This window comes from Halichoerus grypus, chromosome 10 (assembly GCF_964656455.1).
Source record: "Halichoerus grypus chromosome 10, mHalGry1.hap1.1, whole genome shotgun sequence".
NCBI classification, from domain to species: Eukaryota; Metazoa; Chordata; class Mammalia; order Carnivora; family Phocidae; genus Halichoerus; species Halichoerus grypus.
Genome location: NC_135721.1, coordinates 131,450,609 through 131,470,750, shown reverse-complemented (window position 1 = coordinate 131,470,750; position 20,142 = coordinate 131,450,609). Strand labels below are relative to the sequence as shown.

The window sequence follows — 20,142 nt, the reverse complement described above, 5'->3', positions numbered from 1 at the left end:
AAACGTTCACTATGATCAGTTAAAGTTAAGCTTAATAGCTTACATGCTCAAATGTGATTGAAGCTTGGAGTCCTCACAAAGGAGAGACACAGAAGCTGGAAAGTATCTGGTGGCTGGAGGACAATGAAATAAAGGCCAGAAGCCTGAAGGTCATGTCATCCCCCCTGCAGATTTCTGTGTTGGTTATTTCAAGGTTGCTGCTTAAATTTGTTGTCTTTTCTAATCTATTTATTCAAAAAAGGTCATTTCAAACTCAATGTCTTCTTGATGGTGACATACTGATCTTAATCAGATTTTTCAGCTGGACTTACTAAAGCCCGAGAAGGTCAATGGCATTGAGTCACAGGCTCTGACCACCCTGCAGTTGAGACTCCTTGGCTCACTGCTCTTTGCTCTTTCACTAATCACTGCCAGTATTTATTCAACATTGTGGTTCATCAGACAAAATCCCTCGTGTTAGGCTAAAGGACTCAAAGATTCAACACTACTTCCCATCCAATGTCTGCTATAACCAAGTTTCAATTAAGTACAATGCATTGGGAAAGTAGGAAATTGTATTTTATGTAAGAGGAATCTCATGCATTACATTTATTTTCAAAGAGTGGCAAAGCATGTGCCAAGTGCTATGTAAGGAAAAGCGAGGGAGAGAAGTTTTCTGTTCACATGAAGATTACATGCTCGAGGGCATCTCTTGTGTATACACCAGTCCCCTTTACTCTTTCTTCTCATCACTGAAAACTGATTCTCCTTTGAGGAACCCAATGCTCTGCCTCTCTGAATCCATGTGTTTGGGTAAATCTGGCCCAACCCTGGCTGCTGAAGAAGGGTGGTGTGTGAAAAAGGATGAAACACATGACCCAGCCCTGGCCAATCAGCATTGTCCATTTCTTTAGTCATATTGATGGGTTCCAAGACGGGTGTATGACCTAAGTGGGGCAAATGAGACTTACTTTAGGACTTTTTCTGGAATTTTGAAAAAAAATGGCTGCTAAGTAGGATGGTAGAATGTAATCCTGGAGCAGATGGTGGCCATCTTGCCACCACAAGGAAAGAGAGTGCATGAGAGAGAAGAATCCTACACACACACACACACACACACACACACACACAGTAAAAAGAAGTAGAAAAATTCGTATGATGCTATTTGAACCCATAGATCCAGCTGCAGTTGTATCTATCCCAGAGCCTCTTAAGTTATAAGATAATGAATTTTCCTTTTTTCTTCTTTTCTTCCTGGGCTAGGTTAAGGAGGAATTCTGTTCACTTATAAGCAGAAGAATTCTGATTAATAACTCTAAGAATAATTTTAGCTTTTATCTTTTTTAAGGCTATTTTTAAAATGAAGAATTCTACTTCCCTCCCATAATAAATATAGGTATCATAAGCATTCCTTGCTAAGTTAGGTTCTTACGCAGAACATCAAATCTCAGTCTTAGAGATGGAGGAGGAGGAGGAGGAGATTGGCTCTAATAATTTTTGGCTCTGAAGCCACCCTGGAAATACGGGATTATAAAATAAGTAGCTGATATTCATTTATTTTCCTTTTTCTCTAAAAATCAAAGGAAGTACTAAAAATGTTTATATGTACATATATATGTAATTAATAAACGATTTTTCTGATTGATAGAGACAGAGGCAATTTTACTAGTAGGTCTTGAAAGCCTATCTTCTACTTTGGCAAAGCTAGCTTACACCTAACCTGATTTGTCATCTGAGCAGCATGCTTCCTTCCATGCCCCAACTTTCTAAAAGTCAGAGTGGCAAGTGTCATATCTAGTTTGGTGAAAAAGAAATTGGAAGGAGACATAGCACCAGCCAATCACTTGAGGTCCTAGAAAAGGATCTGTCATTGGTTTTCTCTAGTCAACCAAACCAACCATTGAAAGCCAAATGATGGGAAAAACAAAAAAAGAAACCAGCTGTCTGGGGTAAACATATAGATGTTTGGTCATACAAAGGTTACAGAGTCATAGACTCTTAAACAAAACCTCAATGGCCTCAGAGACCATCTAGCTCAATGGCTTCATGCCGCTTTGGCTCTCTGCAGCCCATTTTTCATTCATCAGCAGAGATATCTTAAATGAAATGAAAGAATACAATAGAACAGAATAGAACAATACAACAAAATCTTGAGATACCCTACTGAAAAACCTCCAACACTTCCCCACTATGCTTAGGTCAACATAAAAACCCTTAACCTGGTCTATCAGATGGCCCACATTCTGATTCATGCCCACCTATTCTCTTCATCTGTCTAGACTCCCCCTACTGCCTTACTCTCTGGTTTTTCTCATTTTCTCACATGAGTTCCTTCCAGACTCAGGCCTGTTTACTCTCTTTAATCTCTTTCACCTGGACAATTTCAATTTTTCCTACAATCTTGGCTTACAGTTAATTTACTTAGAAATTTTCTTTGGCATTACTAAATAATTAAAACTTCTCATTTAAATGTTAATTAAACACACTATATATTCTTTACATTTCCCATAATCTTTCAGTATATAGTTAATGTATACATCTTTCAATGTTTGTTTGCCCACTGGTGTTTAAGCTATGAGGTCAGGGCACTTGTTTGTTTACGACATGGTCCCAGCATATAGCAGGTATTCAACAAGTGTCTTTAAAGAATTAGTAAAATAAATGGCATGTCTAGAGAAGCGAAATAACTTGCCCATAGCACCAAAAATGTTTTCGATGTTTCCATTTTTTTGATCCATAGATTCCAATGACTCTCTGGCATTTGTTCTTAGTGGTAATGAGAGACTGACATATATGTATGTATAAGTCATGGATGTTTATATACACTGTAATTTCTTTTCAATTTTCTGCTAATTATATTAATGTGCAACTGTTTTAACAATATCATGTTATGAAATAAAATATAAAGAAAATATAACTGAAAGTATCAGAATGTACTGTATGTCATAAGGTGGATGTTATCTCATATACTGTTTTATACAGAATAGATGTGTCTATATTCTACATATATACACATACATATATATATACATACACATATGCAAATATACACATACATACATGCACATCTATAAACACATGTCTGCGTACAGTAAGTCATAATACAAAATATATTTCTCATTATGAATTTGCTTGAAAATCACTAAATTAGTCTTTCAATAAGCCCTTTTAGCTTCTAATTCTTCAAAAGCATTTTTTTCTCTAGTCCACCACCACACTTAGAAAAGTCACTATTGGTATTTTGGGGTGCCCGGGTGGCTCAGTCAGTCAGGCGTGTGACTTTGGCTCAGGTCATGATCTCAGGGTCCTTGGATCAAGTCCTGCTTCGGGCTCCCCACCCAGTGGGGAGTCTGCTTCTCACCCTTTCCCTCTGGCCCTCCCCCCAGCTCCTGCTCTCTCTCTCAAATAAATAAATCTTAAAAAAAAAAAAGAAAAGTCACCGTTGGTATCCTATCTTGTATTTTGTGTGCTTTGTTACCCAAAATGGTAGAATGAACTTGGGATTCACCGCCAACTCATATTCATGGAGAAAAAGCATGCATCCTCACTGTCTGAAAGCACCTTTCAATATCATGAAACCACAGCACGATCAGTAATTCAAAGCACATGTTCCTGAATCCATCCAAAGGCTTAGAAGTTCTAAGTTTTCTAAAAGAAAGTATAGATACACACACTCACACGCACACATGCACCACTGAATATTTTTTTTCCCTCAGTCCCTCAGGGAGTGGCTGCCCACAGAGAAACTAGTTCATAGCTCAAGTGAAAAAACATGGACCCGTAAGTCCGGGAAACAAGTCCTTCTTAGGTGAGGTTTGGGTGGGGGGACTCAACAAGGAACTTTAAACGAAAGAAGAACAAAATCCTGTGCCTGAAAATCTGTTAGGAATCTGGCTCGTATTCCCAATGACTCTTACGTCTCTGTTGTCTTTAAGAGCCAGGCTCTAGAATCTGTTGGATCTTAGTTGATCAATTTTAACCAGACCTTTAGTAGAGGCCAATATATGATGAAAAGGAAAGAAAATTAGCAATGGCAAAGAAGGCGTTTTCTAAGACCAAACTGCCTGAGTTTAAATTCCAGTTCTGCCACTTCCCACAAGGGAGCTCTTCACCAACGTACTTGAGCTCACCTGGTCTCAGATCCCTCATCTGTAAGGGGGACACTGTCAGGGCCTTGCCAGAAGGACAAGATGCGGGCATCCAGGGAAAATTATAAGCTCAGCAGCTGGCTCATAGAAGGAGCCAGTGTGTATTTGCTACTGTTGTTACTTCTGTTCTATTTATGGTTACCATTATTAAACCTAGTACAGTCTTCCCTGACTAAAACACAGCTCCTCTGATTTGTCATTGTATCTGCATATTTCAGTTTTATGTTCCTGTTTCTTCAGTATGTTGGAAGATCTAAGTTCCAATTCTATTCAATTCAACACCAGACATATTTGCTGAGGATCTACTATGTGCAAGTCAATAAGCAAGAGTATTAGTGATAAAGACATAAGAAGACACAATGCCTGTTTTCTTAAAGATTCCCTTTAACACTATATTCTTCAAAAACTTCTGGTATGATGGCTGATGGTACATACCATGTCCACAGTTTCTTCTCTTTCAGAAAGACTGACATTCAGTAAATACCACTGTAATATATTACCCATATAACAGTGTAATAATATTGATCAATTCAAAAAGTAAACAGTTGCTTAGCTACATTTTAAGCAAAGCTTTACTCACCACAAAATGAAATATACTCTGTTATCAAAGCTTAACTTCTCAAAATCATTAAAGCCAAATGAACAAATGAACATTTTTAGGTGCTTTCATCAAATTAAAAAAATAATAAAACTTGATATTTGAATTAAATTTTAATAAGAAACAGGACATCTGAAGGTGATTTTGCCCATTATTTGATTTCACAGAAATAATTCAAAGTTCATTTCTACAACTAGCTAATTTTTTTTTAAGCACTTATTTAAAAATAAAACTTACACAGTTATTTTTCAGTGAGTCATTTGAACTGACTGAGGGTTTCAATATCATGGGGTCAATCCACAATGTTGAAAGAATAAAAGTAACTAAGGATGGTAAAAAGCATATAATTAAATACATCACTTGCTTCTAGAAGGATCAGAAATCAGTCTGTCTTCAATAATTCTTTTATCAAATTTCCCAGGGGGAAACATGGTATGGTCTGCTCTGATTCAGAACACAGATGCTCACTTTTCAAATACTTGACCTCGTTCCCCAACCTGCATGTGGTATAACTGGGCTGGGTGTTCTGGAAAGGGAGAATGGGAAGACCAACATGTTGGAAACCCCAGCCCTAACCTAACTCAACAGCTATTATCCCACCTTACCAATGAAGCTGCTTGATAGATCAAAAATCTTGGCCATCTCTTTGTAAGTAAAATATGCAACATGGTTAGCCCACATTTTTACTTAAGATGATCCACTATTGGGGCACCTGGGTGACTCAGTCAGTTAAGTGTCTACCTTTAGCTCAGGTCATGGTCCCAGGGTCCTGGGATCGAGCCCCGCATCAGGCTCCTTGTTCAGCAAGGAGCTGGCTTCTCCCTCTCCCTCTGCCCCTCACTCGTGCTCTCTCTCTCACTCTCTCTCTATCTCAAATAAAGAAATAAAATATTTTTAAAAAAAGATCATCTACTGTTTTTGCAGTTACTATAGTTGGATTTTCTATATTCCTTAGCAAGGCTTGAACCTTTTTTGGAGCAGCCAGTTGCTGAGGGGAGGAAGGGGACAATTAATTAAGCTAGAAGTAATCACAGTGCAAGGGGCTCAGGCCAACTGGAAAAGCCACCAAGATGCAGAAGTGCACCACCATCCACACCAGGACTTCCCCCATGTGGGAAAGCCTCCAGCTGGAATAGACAAAGAAACCCTCATATTTACAACTAAACCCATTCCCTCTGGATCTTATCCTGTGTCCTCCACCCAAACTTCTCCCAAATTTCCTCCAACACCATTGGAGCCCAAATGCCCATTGCTCTACCCAATTACAATTTACTAAATTTTCATGTGGCCTTCTCTGGACCATCCTGGCATGAAGGGGTGGGGGAAGGGCATCCCATAACATAGACATAAGATCCCATAACAGAAACAAACAAGGAATGGGCCACACAGGCTCAGCTTCACCTCTCTTCCACCTGGTAGAAGCACTCTCTTGTCATCACAAGACTGTAATGATTTTGCAGTCTCTCCTTTTCCATCTTGCTCATTTTTCTCTCAGTGTTTACATTCTCTTTAATTCCCTTTTATTTCAATCAATTAATGTGTAAAAATCCCTAAACATATTTAATCTCATAATTACAAAATCTCATGATCTACAAAATCTCTTGCCAAAAAGGGCTCTATTGAGAACCCTACATGACAAGAACTGTTTTGAGAGCACCCATGTATTCAAATAATTACTTCTTACAAAACTCTCATGGGTAGTTACTACTATTAACTCTCGTTGTATAGAACTGAATTAGAGGCAAGAGAGGTTAAGTCACTCTCTCAAGGTCTCACAGCTAGTAAGCTCTGGTGCTGGGCTGCAAATGCAGGCATTTTGAATGTAAAACCCACACCCTTAAGTGCCATAATTACATTCCATATATTAAATTCCTTACTTCAAATACATAGGAAAATTCCAAATAGCATTATTCATCAAACAGTAGGGAATCACGTGGAAGGTGAGCCTTGGTACATCAGATGACCAAAAATCCAAATTCATGCCAGGTAATATCCAGACAGGTGGATTAGAGGCTGCCATAATCTCTTGCACTAATCACTGTCCCCCACTTCCTTACTCCTCCAGGGGAAGACCATTTCCCATCCTCTCAAAGGCTTATTCCCAATGGGCCCTGACAAGCAGGCAGAACCCCATCTGACCTCACTGCCCCAGGATCACCAAGGACTCCAGTTAGGCCCTTTAGATTCCCTACCCCAGAGATTTTGGAATTGGATTTAAAAGACTCACGTGGGCTCTGAACTTGAAAAGCTATGTACTGTAGGTTGGGATGGCCTAGCTGTTATAAAGACAGAGAACAAATTATATCTACACAGACAAGCAGAAATAGATTCCATTTGAGTCGTGAAAGATAAAGAGAGTAACTTTAGTTTTTAACTTTATAGTTTCTGGTTCCATTCTCTCAAATCTCTGTATATTTCCTCCCCCTGAGTTCTTAAGACACTCTGATCCTCCCAACATAGTTATACAAACACAAACATGTGCAAATATATTTTTTTCTAAAACTTAATCAAGTTGCATTAGGTTTCTGTCACTTGGAACCTAAAATTACCAGAAACAAGAATCAAAGTTATTATAACAAAAATAGCAATGAAGCTAATTGCTCAGTGGGTTCTACTCTTCATAAATAAAACACTAATATTTCTATACCGGCAATTCAGTCAAAAAAATAACCACATAAAAAATCTAACTCCCTATAATTTACTTTGGCACCTAAACTGGCCACATCTCTTAATGACCTTTATTTCATTAAATAGACAAATTTTATGTTTTCCTTGCATTGGTCCCCTGGGGCAGAGGTCTTTGGGTAGCTTCAGAGTCACAGATTAGGACTAGGAGGTGATACTGGATCTAGCAGATCATGTAAGAGTCATAAAATTCATAGGGCCAAGACCCAATAAGTTAGCAATCTGAAATCAGAGATCTATGCTAGCCACAAGAATCCTATGGCCCAATGCCCTGTGAGCCCCTGTGTGTATCTGGTCCCTAAGATGTTACTCACAGGTCACAAAGGGTTGTCTCGGGAGAGACGTGGTTTCCCCAGCGAAAAATGCAAAGTTCTCTTAGGACCCTGTGCTGCTCCTTCAGTCATTAAATGGTTCAGATCCTTGGCTGCATATATTCCTAGCCATGTGAGTCTCCTAAGACCAAGAAATTCTGATGTGGAACTAAATGGGCTTTCTCATAGTCTCCTTTGGAGAATGCCACTTGCCGTTAAAGTTACTGATGGGCCATTGTTTATTTCTTAAACAGTGTTGTCTGATCAGGAAAACGTGCTGATTTTATGGGGTGTAATGTTTGAGACCTGAAAGCAGGAAGCCTAACACCACTTAGCTTGTCTAAAAGACAATATTGACACTTGGCTCAGGTTGCCCTTGGGACCTACAAAACTGACCTCAGGGCAGGAACTCCCAGAGCAGAGAAAACACATAATTTTAGAGACAGTATCCTCCTAATGCTGTTGACCATGTTCAAACTTCACATTACACAACAGCTTTCCTGCATTTCCCTGTGTCATCCATTCATGTCTTGTGGTTAATATTTGTATCGTTTCCACTGTTATTCTGAAAACCAGGTGTGAGGTCATGTGGCAGGTACACAATGACATTTTGCTGCTTTAATCTCCAGCACATTCCCTAATTAATGTGAAATGTTTGCTCTGGGAGAGGACATTTTCTAAACGAAACCAGCGATAATCATTTCAGAGATCTGTTCTGAAGCTCATTTGCTTTATCTCTTTTGAATTAACTATTTGCTTTCTCTTCCCATACTGTTTCAAAACACAATTAATTCCTTTCTTGGGTTTGGCACAGTGGAATATGCATTCTCAATGTGAAAACTCCACTGTTGAGAAGCTACATAAATACGAATACCATCTCCATTCCTACCATTCAGTATTCATCTGCCTGCAACTGTTGAATCACAGGTGGCCTTCTGCGAGGTGGGAAACCCTACAGCGGAACAGGTGGACCAATGGGAGCAGGGTAGAGCTCCATGGAAGAATTCCATATCTGAAAAACAAACAATTTATCCCATCTCTCATCTCCACTTCTACGAGGACATCAACAGCAAACAACTAAGTTCTCCTTCCATTCAGAGCAGCTTATGTTTATGCAGAAAATGAACCAATGCAGAGTTACATCCAGGAACCAGAATACGCTATGACCCTTACTAAGGTACATCTTTAAAAAATATTAGGTTTGATGTCTCGTTGGATTAAACAGAGTGAATCCAATGTGCCACTTAAAGGATTCACTGAAGGTCAGAATTTAGGATTGGTGACAAGTTCTAAGAGGAAGAGGAGCTGGAAGCTAGGACTAAAGCTTGCCTGGAAATGTTAAAGAGGAATAGAAATTTTATCTCAAACATGGAGAAAATTAAAAGTATGTACCAAAGACGATCACCACTAGCTTTATTGCTATCACTCCTGAACCTATGGGCCAAAACTTTAAGGTGGCTTTACCCATGGACCCCTGATTATTTCATGGTCATTGTCAAGTGTTTGCAGCATAGCAAGCCTGCAATCTTTTCTCCCCTTTATTATGGATGTCTCAGAAAAGAAAGTAAAGTGTCCTGGTCAAATCTTGAAAATAACGCTGATGATCGATCAACTGGCAAATTCATGAGTGATATTCACTAGTAGGAGAATCTTTATCTATGAAATGCTTTCCGTAGAGTGTACCTGGTCTGTTTGGGGTTGTTAGTGGTAAACAAATCTGGACTCCATGGATCTATGGGACATGGTTCCCTGAAAAATGCTGAATGAGCTATGTAGCTATCAGAGTATAAAGAGGAGATGTTTGTGTAAGTCATGTACCCGCATACATTTCTTAGACACCTTGCATGTGAAATTTGGCTGGAGCGTGCCCAACTATAGCAAGAAAGGACCTGGGGAGCTACACTTGGCTTCTCCTTGCTTCACCTACACTTTATTTTTTTTTTAAGATTTTATTTATTTATTTGACAGAGAGAGAGAGAGAGAGAGTGAGAGAGCACAGGCAGGGGGAACAGCAGAAGGAAAGGGACAAGCATGCTCTCCGCTGAGCAGGGAACCTGATGCAGGGCTTGATCCCAGGACCCTGGGATCATGACTCGAGCCGAAGACAGGTGCTTAATCGACTGAGCCACCCAGGTGCCCCCACCTACACCTTATGATCACTTGTGTCCTTGAAGTAATCAGGAAAGCTTGATACTGAGTAAGACCTTAGTTTCTGTGCTCACTTAACAATTTAATCAATGCCTCAATATGCAAAACAATAATGCACTATTCAATAGTATAAATATCATTACTGTACTTTCATTAGTTGTTTTATATAAACTCAGAGTGAAATGCAGATTTAAATTATTACAGAATTGGATATATACTAAAATACCATTTATTAGAAAGTACACATGCACACACACACACACACTCTTATAAGTACTTGGGAAATATCAAACTATTATAAGTAGTGGCTATTGTAGATTAAACTGAGTGGAGGAGATTTAAGAGTCTCTTTCTTCTTATATTTTTCAAGTATAACCATGTATTATCAAAATAAAAATCTAATATAGACACATTTATTTATTTTTTTTTATTTTTAAAGATTTTATTTTATTTATTTGACAGAGAGAGAGAGAGACAGCGAGAGAGGGAACACAAGCAGGGGGAGTGGGAGAGGGAGTAGCAGGCTTCCTGCCCAGCAGGGAGCCCGATGCGGGGCTCGATCCCAGGACCCCGGGATCATGACCTGAGCCGAAGGCAGACGCTTAACGACTGAGCCACCCAGGCGCCCCTCTAATATAGACACATTTAAAGTAAAAGTATTTTATATGCAATGCAATGGCTTAGAAGAGCACAGCATATTTACATTGGTGCTTAGAAAAGGTAGCTCTAGGGATGCCTGGGTGGCTCAGTCAGTTAAGCGTTCAACTCTTGATTTCAGCTAGGGTCATGATCTCAGGGTCGTGAAATCAAGTCCCTCGTTGGGCTCCATGATCAGCATGGAGTCTACTTAGAGATTCTCCGTCCTTCTCTCCCTCTGCCTCTCCTCCTGCTGACTCTCTCTCTAAATAAATAAATGAATTAGTTAAAAAAAGAAAGAAAGAAATGGTAGCTCTAGTCTCCTATGATTCTTATCATCCAATTTATTTTTGTTTTCTGCACTGCATACCCTACAGTAGCAAGTCAATCCTGGGTTATACAGATAAGCAGATCCAAATGCTAAGGCATTTTTCAATTTCCTTTCAAACTTTAGTCTTCAGTTGACTCATTCAAAAGCATAAGAATGAGGTAGTAATCATATTTGTTTCAAAGTTAAAAATTAAGAATATCTAATAAATGCTTGATTTTGTAAGAATAAATATAAAAGTGAGACAAAGAAGTATAGCCCAGCAATTCCATTCTTACATGCGTACCCTGGAGAAGCTCTCACACATTTGCCTAAGGAGATGTGCACAGCCACATACCCACTGCACCGATCTTTGTACGAATGAAACATTGTAAGCAACTTATATATCCATCAAATGAGAGAAGGATAAATTCATTGGGATATATTCTTACAACAGTATTACTGCACAGCGATTAAATAAATGACATAGGGATGATTTAGTAGCCTGAATAAATCTTCAAAAAAAAAAAGTTGGGTGAATAAGGGAAATGATCAGAGGATGCTGCAGAAAGATATATTTAGCAAAATATTATTTACCTGGCTTAAAAACAAAAATATGATGCAACATTTTAAATATTGGCCTGTGGACCGTACATTTATGCTAAAACATTAAACTCAGAGATGTAGAAGATACACAGCAGCTTCAGAATAGCATTAACTGGAGGTGGGAAAAAGAGGCAGATAGGGAAGGAAATGGAACAGAGTAGAAGAAATTGCATCTGTAGTGTTTTGTTTCTTTAAAAAATTAAACAACTTTTAAAGTTAATATTTATTCTATCTGGGTAATACATACATAAGTGTTGATTATACTATTATCTGTATCTTTCTCTATTTTTGAGATATTTCACATCTCAAATGATATAAAATGGTATTTTATAGAATATATACATATGTAAAATACATGTATCTCCCACTATTTGTATGTTTATATATTATAAAACTATTACTCTATTGCAAATGTTCATATATTTGTACATATACAATATAGGGATACTTATGAAAGATACTTTACGTATAAAAGATATATAAAATATATAATGTATTCAATAAATATATATAATGCAAAATGGGAACATTACAGTGCTCACTTCAGTAGCGCATCTACTACAACTGGAACAATACAGAGAAGATTAGTGTGGCCCCTGAGCAAAGATGAAAAACTCGTGAAGCATTCCAAATTTATGAGTATACTTATCGTGATGAGCACTGAGCAATGTATAGAACTGTTGAATCACTATACTGTACACCTGAAACTAATATAATACTAGAATTAAAAAAATTTTAAAAAGAGAGGGAAAATGACATAGTACATAACATACATTACAATCAAATGAGAAACAACAGGAAACACCCCCAAAATAATATGATAGCATTCTGAGAGATGTTATACATTTCCCTGTGATCACCTGTCCTTGCACCAGTAGCTAATGATATATACAGTATCATATAGATAGGGTGAGGGCAGAGCTGCAAACTTTCCAAATTAATGTTGCATTTGCAAAAAGTTCATATAGGTGAATGAGATGGCAGGTTAATTCTGAGCTCTGCACTGCAGTAGCTGCAGTAACAAATAAGACCTGACATCAATCTTGTGTTTCCTATGCACCAGCCTGTTACCTATTTAAGTTCATTCACTTCTTTTTTTTATATATATACATATTTTTATTATTGTTATGTTAATCCCCATACATTACACATCATTAGTTTTTGATGTAGTGTTCCATGATTCATTATTTGCGTATAATACCCAGTGCTCCATGCAGAACGTGCCCTCTTTAATACCCATCACCAGGCTAACCCATCCCCCCACCCACCTCCCCTCTAGAACCCTCAGTTTGTTTTTCAGAGTCCATAGTCTCTCATGGTTCGTCTCCCGCTCCGTTTTCCCCCCCTTCATTCTTCCCCTCCTGCTATCTTCTTCTTCTTTTTTTTTTTTAACATATATTATTTGTTTCAGAGGTACAGATCTGTGATTCAACAGTCCTACACAATTCACAGTGCTCACCATAGCACATACCCTCCCCAATATCTATCACCCAGCTGCCCCATTCCTCCCACCCCCCCCCCACTCCAGCAATCCTCAGTTTGTTTCCTGAGATTAAGAATTCCTCATATCAGTGAGGTCATATGATACATGTCTTTCTCTGATTGACTTATTTCACTCAGCGTAACACCCTCCAGTTCCATCCACGTTGTTGCAAATAGCAAGATTTCATTCCTTTTGATGGCTACATAATATTCCATTGTGTATATATATCACATCTTCTTTATCCATTCATCTGCTGATGGACATCTTGGCTCTTTCCACAGTTTGGCTATCGTGGACATTGCTGCTATAAACATTGGGGTGCAGGTGCCCCTTCAGATCACTACATTTGTATCTTTGGGGTAAATACCCAGTAGTGCAATTGCTGGATCATATGGTAGCTCTATTTTCAACTTTTTGAGGAACCTCCATACTGTTTTCCAGAGGAAAGAGAAATTAAGGAGTCGATCCCATTTACAATGGCACCCAAAACCATAAGATACCTAGGAATAAATCTAACCAAAGAGGCAAAGAATCTGTACTCAGAAAACTATAAAATACTCATGAAAGAAATTGAGGAAGACAGAAAGAAATGGAAAAACGTTCCATGCTCATGGATTGGAAGAACAAATATTGTGAAGATGTCAATGCTACCTAGAGCAATCTACACATTCAATGCAATCCCCATCAAAATACCATCCACTTTTTTCAAAGAAATGGAACAAATAACCCTAAAATTTGTATGGAACCAGAAAAGACCCCGAATAGCCAGAGGAATGTTGAAAAAGAAAAGCGAAGCTGGCGGCATCACAATTCCGGACTTCCAGCTCTATTACTAAGTTCACTCACTTCTTACAAAGCTACATGGGTTAGGTATTACTACTGCGCCCATTTCCCAGATGAGGAAGTGTATCACAAAGAACACAAGCAATGTGCCCTATCACACAGCTGGAAAGCACTAAAGCCGCATCTGAATCAGGCCCTCTGGCTCTAAAGTCTAGATTTCCTAACTAAAGAGTTCATTTGGCAGCTTCACTCACTTTCACTGGGGCTTTCAAACTACCTTATGCAAGTTTTAAAAATAAAATACAGGGGGTGCCCAGCTGGCTGAGTCCAGAGGACAAATATTCCTACTTTGGGTTTCTAAGCTCCAGCAATTAGGACGGAGCACACCTCTCCCCCACCGCTCGGGCAAAGACATTAGAGCATAGGGGTGTGCCTCGGCTTGACCCCGGCCTGGCCATGTTCCAGGAAGGCAAAGCTGCGGCGCCCTGGGCGGCTTTAAGTGGATGACCCTGGCAGACCGAAGCCAACTAACTCGCAGGTGCTCACCGGGGTTTGGGCTCGCTCCCTCCAGCCGCAGGCCGTGGTCCTCCAAGTTCAATTCCAGCCTCCCCGAAGCAGCCCGGCGGCGCACCAGGCCCAGCAGAGCGGCTCGCAGCGCCTCCCAGGCCTGTTCTCTTGTCGGGAAAGCCGCGAGTGGAGGGGGCTGGGAGGTCAGGGAGGCGCCGTGACCACCGCTGACCCGCCAGCGCCGGGCATTGGAGGCTCCCGGCCCCGCCGCGTCCGTGGGGTGTGCGCCTGCGGGTTGTCGCCCTTGAGCCATTTTCAAGGTGAAAATGAGTGAGCGCCGCGGGGTTGAGGCCCTCTGGACAGTGGACATGGCTGGGCCGCGTGGAGGCCTCTGTAAACCTTCAGATGCTGGAGGGCAGCGTGGAGCTGAGATCTCCTGATCTCCCGCCCAAGATAAGCCTCTTCTGCCCGTTCCCTTGCGGCGCATCTGGAGTGGCTGCCTGTGACTTGTGCTTCGCCTCGCAGTGATGGGCTGCGCGGCTGGTTTCCGACTGCACCCCACTCCCACTGTTGGAACCAACACCAGGTTACACGAGGTGGAGCCGATGCCCCGAGGGAGGAAGGACGGCAGGTCCTCTCTTAGCAGGTCCGCAGAGCTCCCCTACCCCCGGGCCGCTGTGACTCCCACTCCCTAAGAAGATGCTCTGGTGGCTCATCTTCTAAGGACCATCCACTGCGACGCTGTCTCTTTTCCCAAGCTCGATCGTCGGCCTTCTCGCCACGTGCCTCAACTTTGATTCTACCCCACCGGTACTCTCCATCCCTCTCTGCCGCGACCCACCTTCCGAGGCAAAGAATCTGATGGGACCAGTCGCCACCTCCCCGACGCAGAGCATCCTTCCCAGCAGGACTCCTCCAGCCAGGTGGTCCCTGAGGCTCCTGCAGGGCTTCTCTCCTGACTTGGCCACTTCCGGGTTTATGTCGTCTTAGGAAGTTCCTTACACTCCCTGTTCCTCAGTTTCCTGTGTATGAAAGAGGAGTTATCACAGCATAGTTTTTCAAAGACATGATACATGGGGAGGTGTTCAGGTGGTGTAGGCTGTGTCCTGTGCCTGAACCAGGTTGTCCAGGCGTGTCCCAGGTCGTACCGGTCGCCCCAGCACAGTATTAGTGAAGCCTCTCTCTCTCTCAATATTAGCATAATTTTGACCATGCGTTATTTGGGCATCTTAACCTATGCCCATGTTATATTTACTTTTGGAGCAGACATCAGCCTCTAATCCAGGTTGAGATGGCTGGGTATCATAGTCCCATGGCTCAAAATCTGGCTAGCAACCCTGCCAGGTATTTTGTGCGTAAGGACCATGTAAGTATAACAGATTCTCAACATGTCAGACTCCTCTCTGTGACACCCATGAGTAGTACAAACCACTGATTCCAGTCCTCAAAGAACAAGCATTTTCTATAGAGAAGAACCCAAACTGCATTTATCTCATAGAATATATACGTTAGGACTTTTATTTTTTTTTAACGCCCTTAAACTTTTTTTTGTTAACAACAAAAAATAGGTGACCTCAGTTTCTCTTGGTTGATCTGAAAAATTATAAGCCATGCCTGGATTCTCTTGTTTTTCTGATAGATTAGTTCTGGCTCTTCCTAAGGCACAGCTAAGATCCAGATGACCTTTCTCCTAGCCCTGGGCTTCTACAGACCATACACGTAAGAAATCAAAAGCCGAGGAGAAAATGTAACCCGACAGTCTCTCCATGCAGAATGTCGAGAGGTACTCGGAGCTGCTCTTCAACTGTTAAAGGCTTCAGGATTCCAAATGGCCAGATCAGTGCAAGGCAAGTCTCATGCAGTACTTAGCTTGCCATGGTCCTTTGGGTCAAAAGAAATTTCCAGAGAAAGATCAACAAAGTCAGTGCCTTTATGCCAAGATTCAAGAGACCAGAGCGAACATAACCATCTGTACTTCTTTATTGAACTGGGGAAAGTGGCAGAAGGAGAGACTGGCAGCTACATCTGTTGTCTAGAATTTATTAAGCTCGCATACACATATAGAGAGTCTTGAAGTTAATTTTTTTCTTGTGACTGACACATGCTATAATGATATCCTACACTTACTAGAACACAATAGCAATGTTCACATACACCAGGAATGAATTTCACATACCAGACAAATTTCTAAGAGTGGAGAGATTAGACAAGCCCTGGAAGCAAGTATTCAGCAGCTAAAAGAGCTGCTAAAATAATTGAAATAGGGTATTTTTATGTCTCTTCAAGGAAGTATTGAAAACACTATGCATTATTTATTTTTTAAATGGTGTATTTTTTATTGTGTCAGCTAAAAATATTTCCTTCATCCTGCTGATAAAACAACAAGCACTACAACAGAAATGATCCTTCACAGAATCAAAGATATAAGGAACAGAGGAATCTGATTATGGTGTCTAGCTTTCAAATTCTCACCTACAGTTTGCACTTTGTGCTACACTTGCATGATCTAAGTTCAAGTGAACAGAAAGCGAATAAGAAGAATCACAAAAACTGGCTTTTGACCATTTGTTTTGACTTTGAGATGCAACCCTCCTCTGTGTTCATTCTATAGGCTTGAAGAATTCAAGCTAATAATATCCTTTAGAGGGAAACTGAAGAGAATGACAAAATATTAATATGGAAGTCAAGATGCTTAAAGAGGTGATGATTGCTGCACTATTTGAGATACTAAATTCCTGAAAGAAAAAAAAAACACCCCAAAATAGCAGTGGCTTAACCAATTGCTTGTGTATTTCTCTCTTGGTGTGTCCAAATTTCCTCTTCTTAAAATAAGGGTACCAGTCAGATTGGGTCAGGATCCACCTAATGATCTCATTTTAACTTAATCCCTGTTTCAAATACAGTCCCATTCTGATATACTGGGGGTTAGGGCTACAACATCTGAATTTAGGGGTGCAGGAGAGAGACACAATTCAGCCCATAATGGATAGGTACCATATAAGCACCAAACACGTGTCCTTGGCCTCCTGTTCTTCAGCAAAAGAATGGATTCTTATTTGGAGTCCACTTTCTCCCCTCTGGGTCTACCTGGATTGAGGAAAGGTCCAATACTAGCTTCAGCACACCATGTTCTCCAGGCCACAGTAATGGGTTCAGGCATGAATCCAATCAGAGTGGATCTCGGGAATTCTGTAGGAATGAGTGGGGGCTTGCTCTTTCTGGGTAGACTTTAATCTATGAGGTTGTACAGTAGCCAATTTGCCATCACTGAGAGAGAGCCTGGAATGGGGTGGTGGACAGCATGGTACACCACACGGACATTGACCATAATTTCAGTCCTACTGAATGAAGCAATGAGAGATCAAGAGAAAGTTCTATTGACATCATGTGAATCCTGAATCTGGCCACATGCCTAGAAGCAACAAGACCCTCAACTTTTCAGCTATGTTTTCCAAAGTGAATTTGAGTTGTTTTTGTTTTTGTTTTTGTTTTCTCTTGGAGCTAAAAAAGTCCTAACCAATCTAATAGGTACCCTACGTTATGGAGATGTTAAACTTTGAGTGGTTGCACGGGCATTCTCTTTCTTAGAAACAAGAGGAAAAAATTAATGACATGTTCATGTCATAGAACAAGTTTAGGCATTAGAAATGCTGCTAAAGTTCATTGAAAAATCACCTTGAGTTCTTTGAAGCCATGCCAGATCAAAAGCCCCATCTTTCTGGTAAGTAGCAAGCATCTCACCAGACTTGAACACATCTATGTCTCATGATACTGAGACATTCTGAGGACCATTTTTGCCATCCCCCTCAAATGGTCAATGATCCCGTGATTCTCCCTTGAGTGTTTATAATAGGCTACAATTCTCTACAAAGCATAGCATCATGTTGTTGTCTCATCCAAGGTCAACATTTTGGGCAAAAGGCTTCAAACACATTGAAACTACCATTCCAGCAACTTCAGAATCAAGGATACCTGCCTTAAAAATGAATGTGCAATATTGTGCACACATAACTAGCCTGTTGCTTTGGAAACTTAATGAAGATAAATGTCATTGTTATCAACTTGGTATTGCACTCAGCTGGCAAGACAAGCCATTCTGGTATAAGCCAAGCCCTGAGTGTACATTATGGGAGGATGTTTATTTATGATGCACTTCACCCCAGCCAGAATGCTACCTTGGCGTTGCTAGTCTCTAGGAGGATACCCCAAAGCAATTGGCCTCTACAGACTTAAAAGATAAAACAAAATAGAATAAAAATGAAATCCTAGAGTCTCTGCATAATATATGTCTGTGAGAGAGAAAACACCCCCATTAAACTGCAGCCTTTCAGAGCATGATGTCACAAGTCAGATCCTATTAAAGGAAGCAGAAGATGAATGTTTGCTCCAGGCAGCTGGAAGGAGTCAAAAAGAAAATACATTGTAAATCTTTCCACTGCGTGCCTAAATTGTAAAAGATGATTTTCAGCATCACACAGACTTCTTCCAATGAATAACTTCTTCCCAAGGAAGAAATTCCAAACAGTCAGTAAGTATAATATATGGATAGTCTGTCACCCAGCCACTCCATCCCTCCCACCCCCCACCACTTCAGCAACCCTCAGTTTGTTTCCTGAGATTAAGAATTCCTCATATCAGTGAGATCATATGATACATGTCTTTCTCTGATTGACTTATTTCGCTCAGCATAAGACGAACCATGAGAGACTATGGACTCTGAGAAACAAACTGAGGGTTCTAGAGGGGAGGGGGGTGGGGGGATGGGTTAGCCTGGTGATGGGTATTAAAGAGGGCATGTACTGAATGGAATATTGGGTGTTATATGCAAACAATGAATCATGGAACACTACATCAAAAACTAATGATGTGGGGCACCTGGGTGGCTCAGTCTTTAAGCGTCTGCCTTCGGCTCAGGTCATGATCTCGGGGTCCTGGGATCGAGCCCCACATCGGGCTCCCTGCTTGCCGGGAAGCCTGCTTCTCCCTCTCCCACTCCCCCGCTTGTGTTCCCTCTCTTGCTGTGTCTCTCTCTGTCAAATAAATAAATAAAATCTTTAAAAAAAATGTAAAGAAAAAAAAACTAATGATGTAATATATGGTGATTAACATAATAAAAATATATATATATGGATAGTCTGATTAGCAGAGGGGGACTTGTGTGTGATACAGTTTATTGCCCCAAATCAAAACCTGACTGAATTTTGAGGAAGAAGAAGATGATACCTGGGGAGGAACCAGGGAAGTGTTAGAATCCACACCAGATGAAGTGGATGGGTTAGAGCATCCAGAGTGACTTGATTCACACAGACACCCCAGCTGAACACATCATTTTCTCTAAGGGTGGAGATGCACTTGTGATATTTCCCCCCAACCAGACTATGTGTATGATTACCCCATCTCTCATGCAGGTGATTTCATGCAGTCACCTCTGGGAACCCAGAGCACTGGTTTCATTATCTGTAAATGATGTTAATGGAATTTGATTTGGAAAAGTTTTAAACATTAAAATTAAGAATGACATTGGGCCTGTCCTCCAGCACAATTTTGTGGGCACACATGGAGACAAGTATGCACCCTATACCACTAGTGTGTTGCCAGGGAGAAAGGAGGTCCTCCAGTAGCCCAATATATGGAGGAGGGAAGCCCTCTTTGGAATAGGACCAAGAACCAAAAATCAAAGCTACTGTAGAATTTCAAACTATCGCTAAATGTCTCTCGTATATTATACACACAGACATCTGCACACATCTGGGCAGACAGCCACAGCATATGTCTTTACTTCCATGAGTGCACCACAATGATATGTGCCACAGAGCAGCTTAGGTGAACGCAAAGTAAAGGCAACACAAAAAGAGTGGGGAGAGAAAGAAAAGAAACACGAAAGAACAAAGTGAAAAGGAAGTATGTGGAGAACAGAAGTACTGAGAAAAAGATATGGATGGAAAATGGCA

General features: G+C 40.6%; 1 non-coding gene across 1 annotated transcript; it reads left to right on the top strand.

Moving 5' to 3' along the window:
- Positions 1-11,952: 11,952 nt before the first annotated feature.
- On the top strand, positions 11,953-12,055 carry LOC118522032 (U6 spliceosomal RNA). Its single transcript, XR_004910419.1, has one exon. It is a non-coding gene; the product is annotated as a U6 spliceosomal RNA (small nuclear RNA).
- The last annotated feature ends 8,087 nt before the right edge of the window (positions 12,056-20,142 follow it).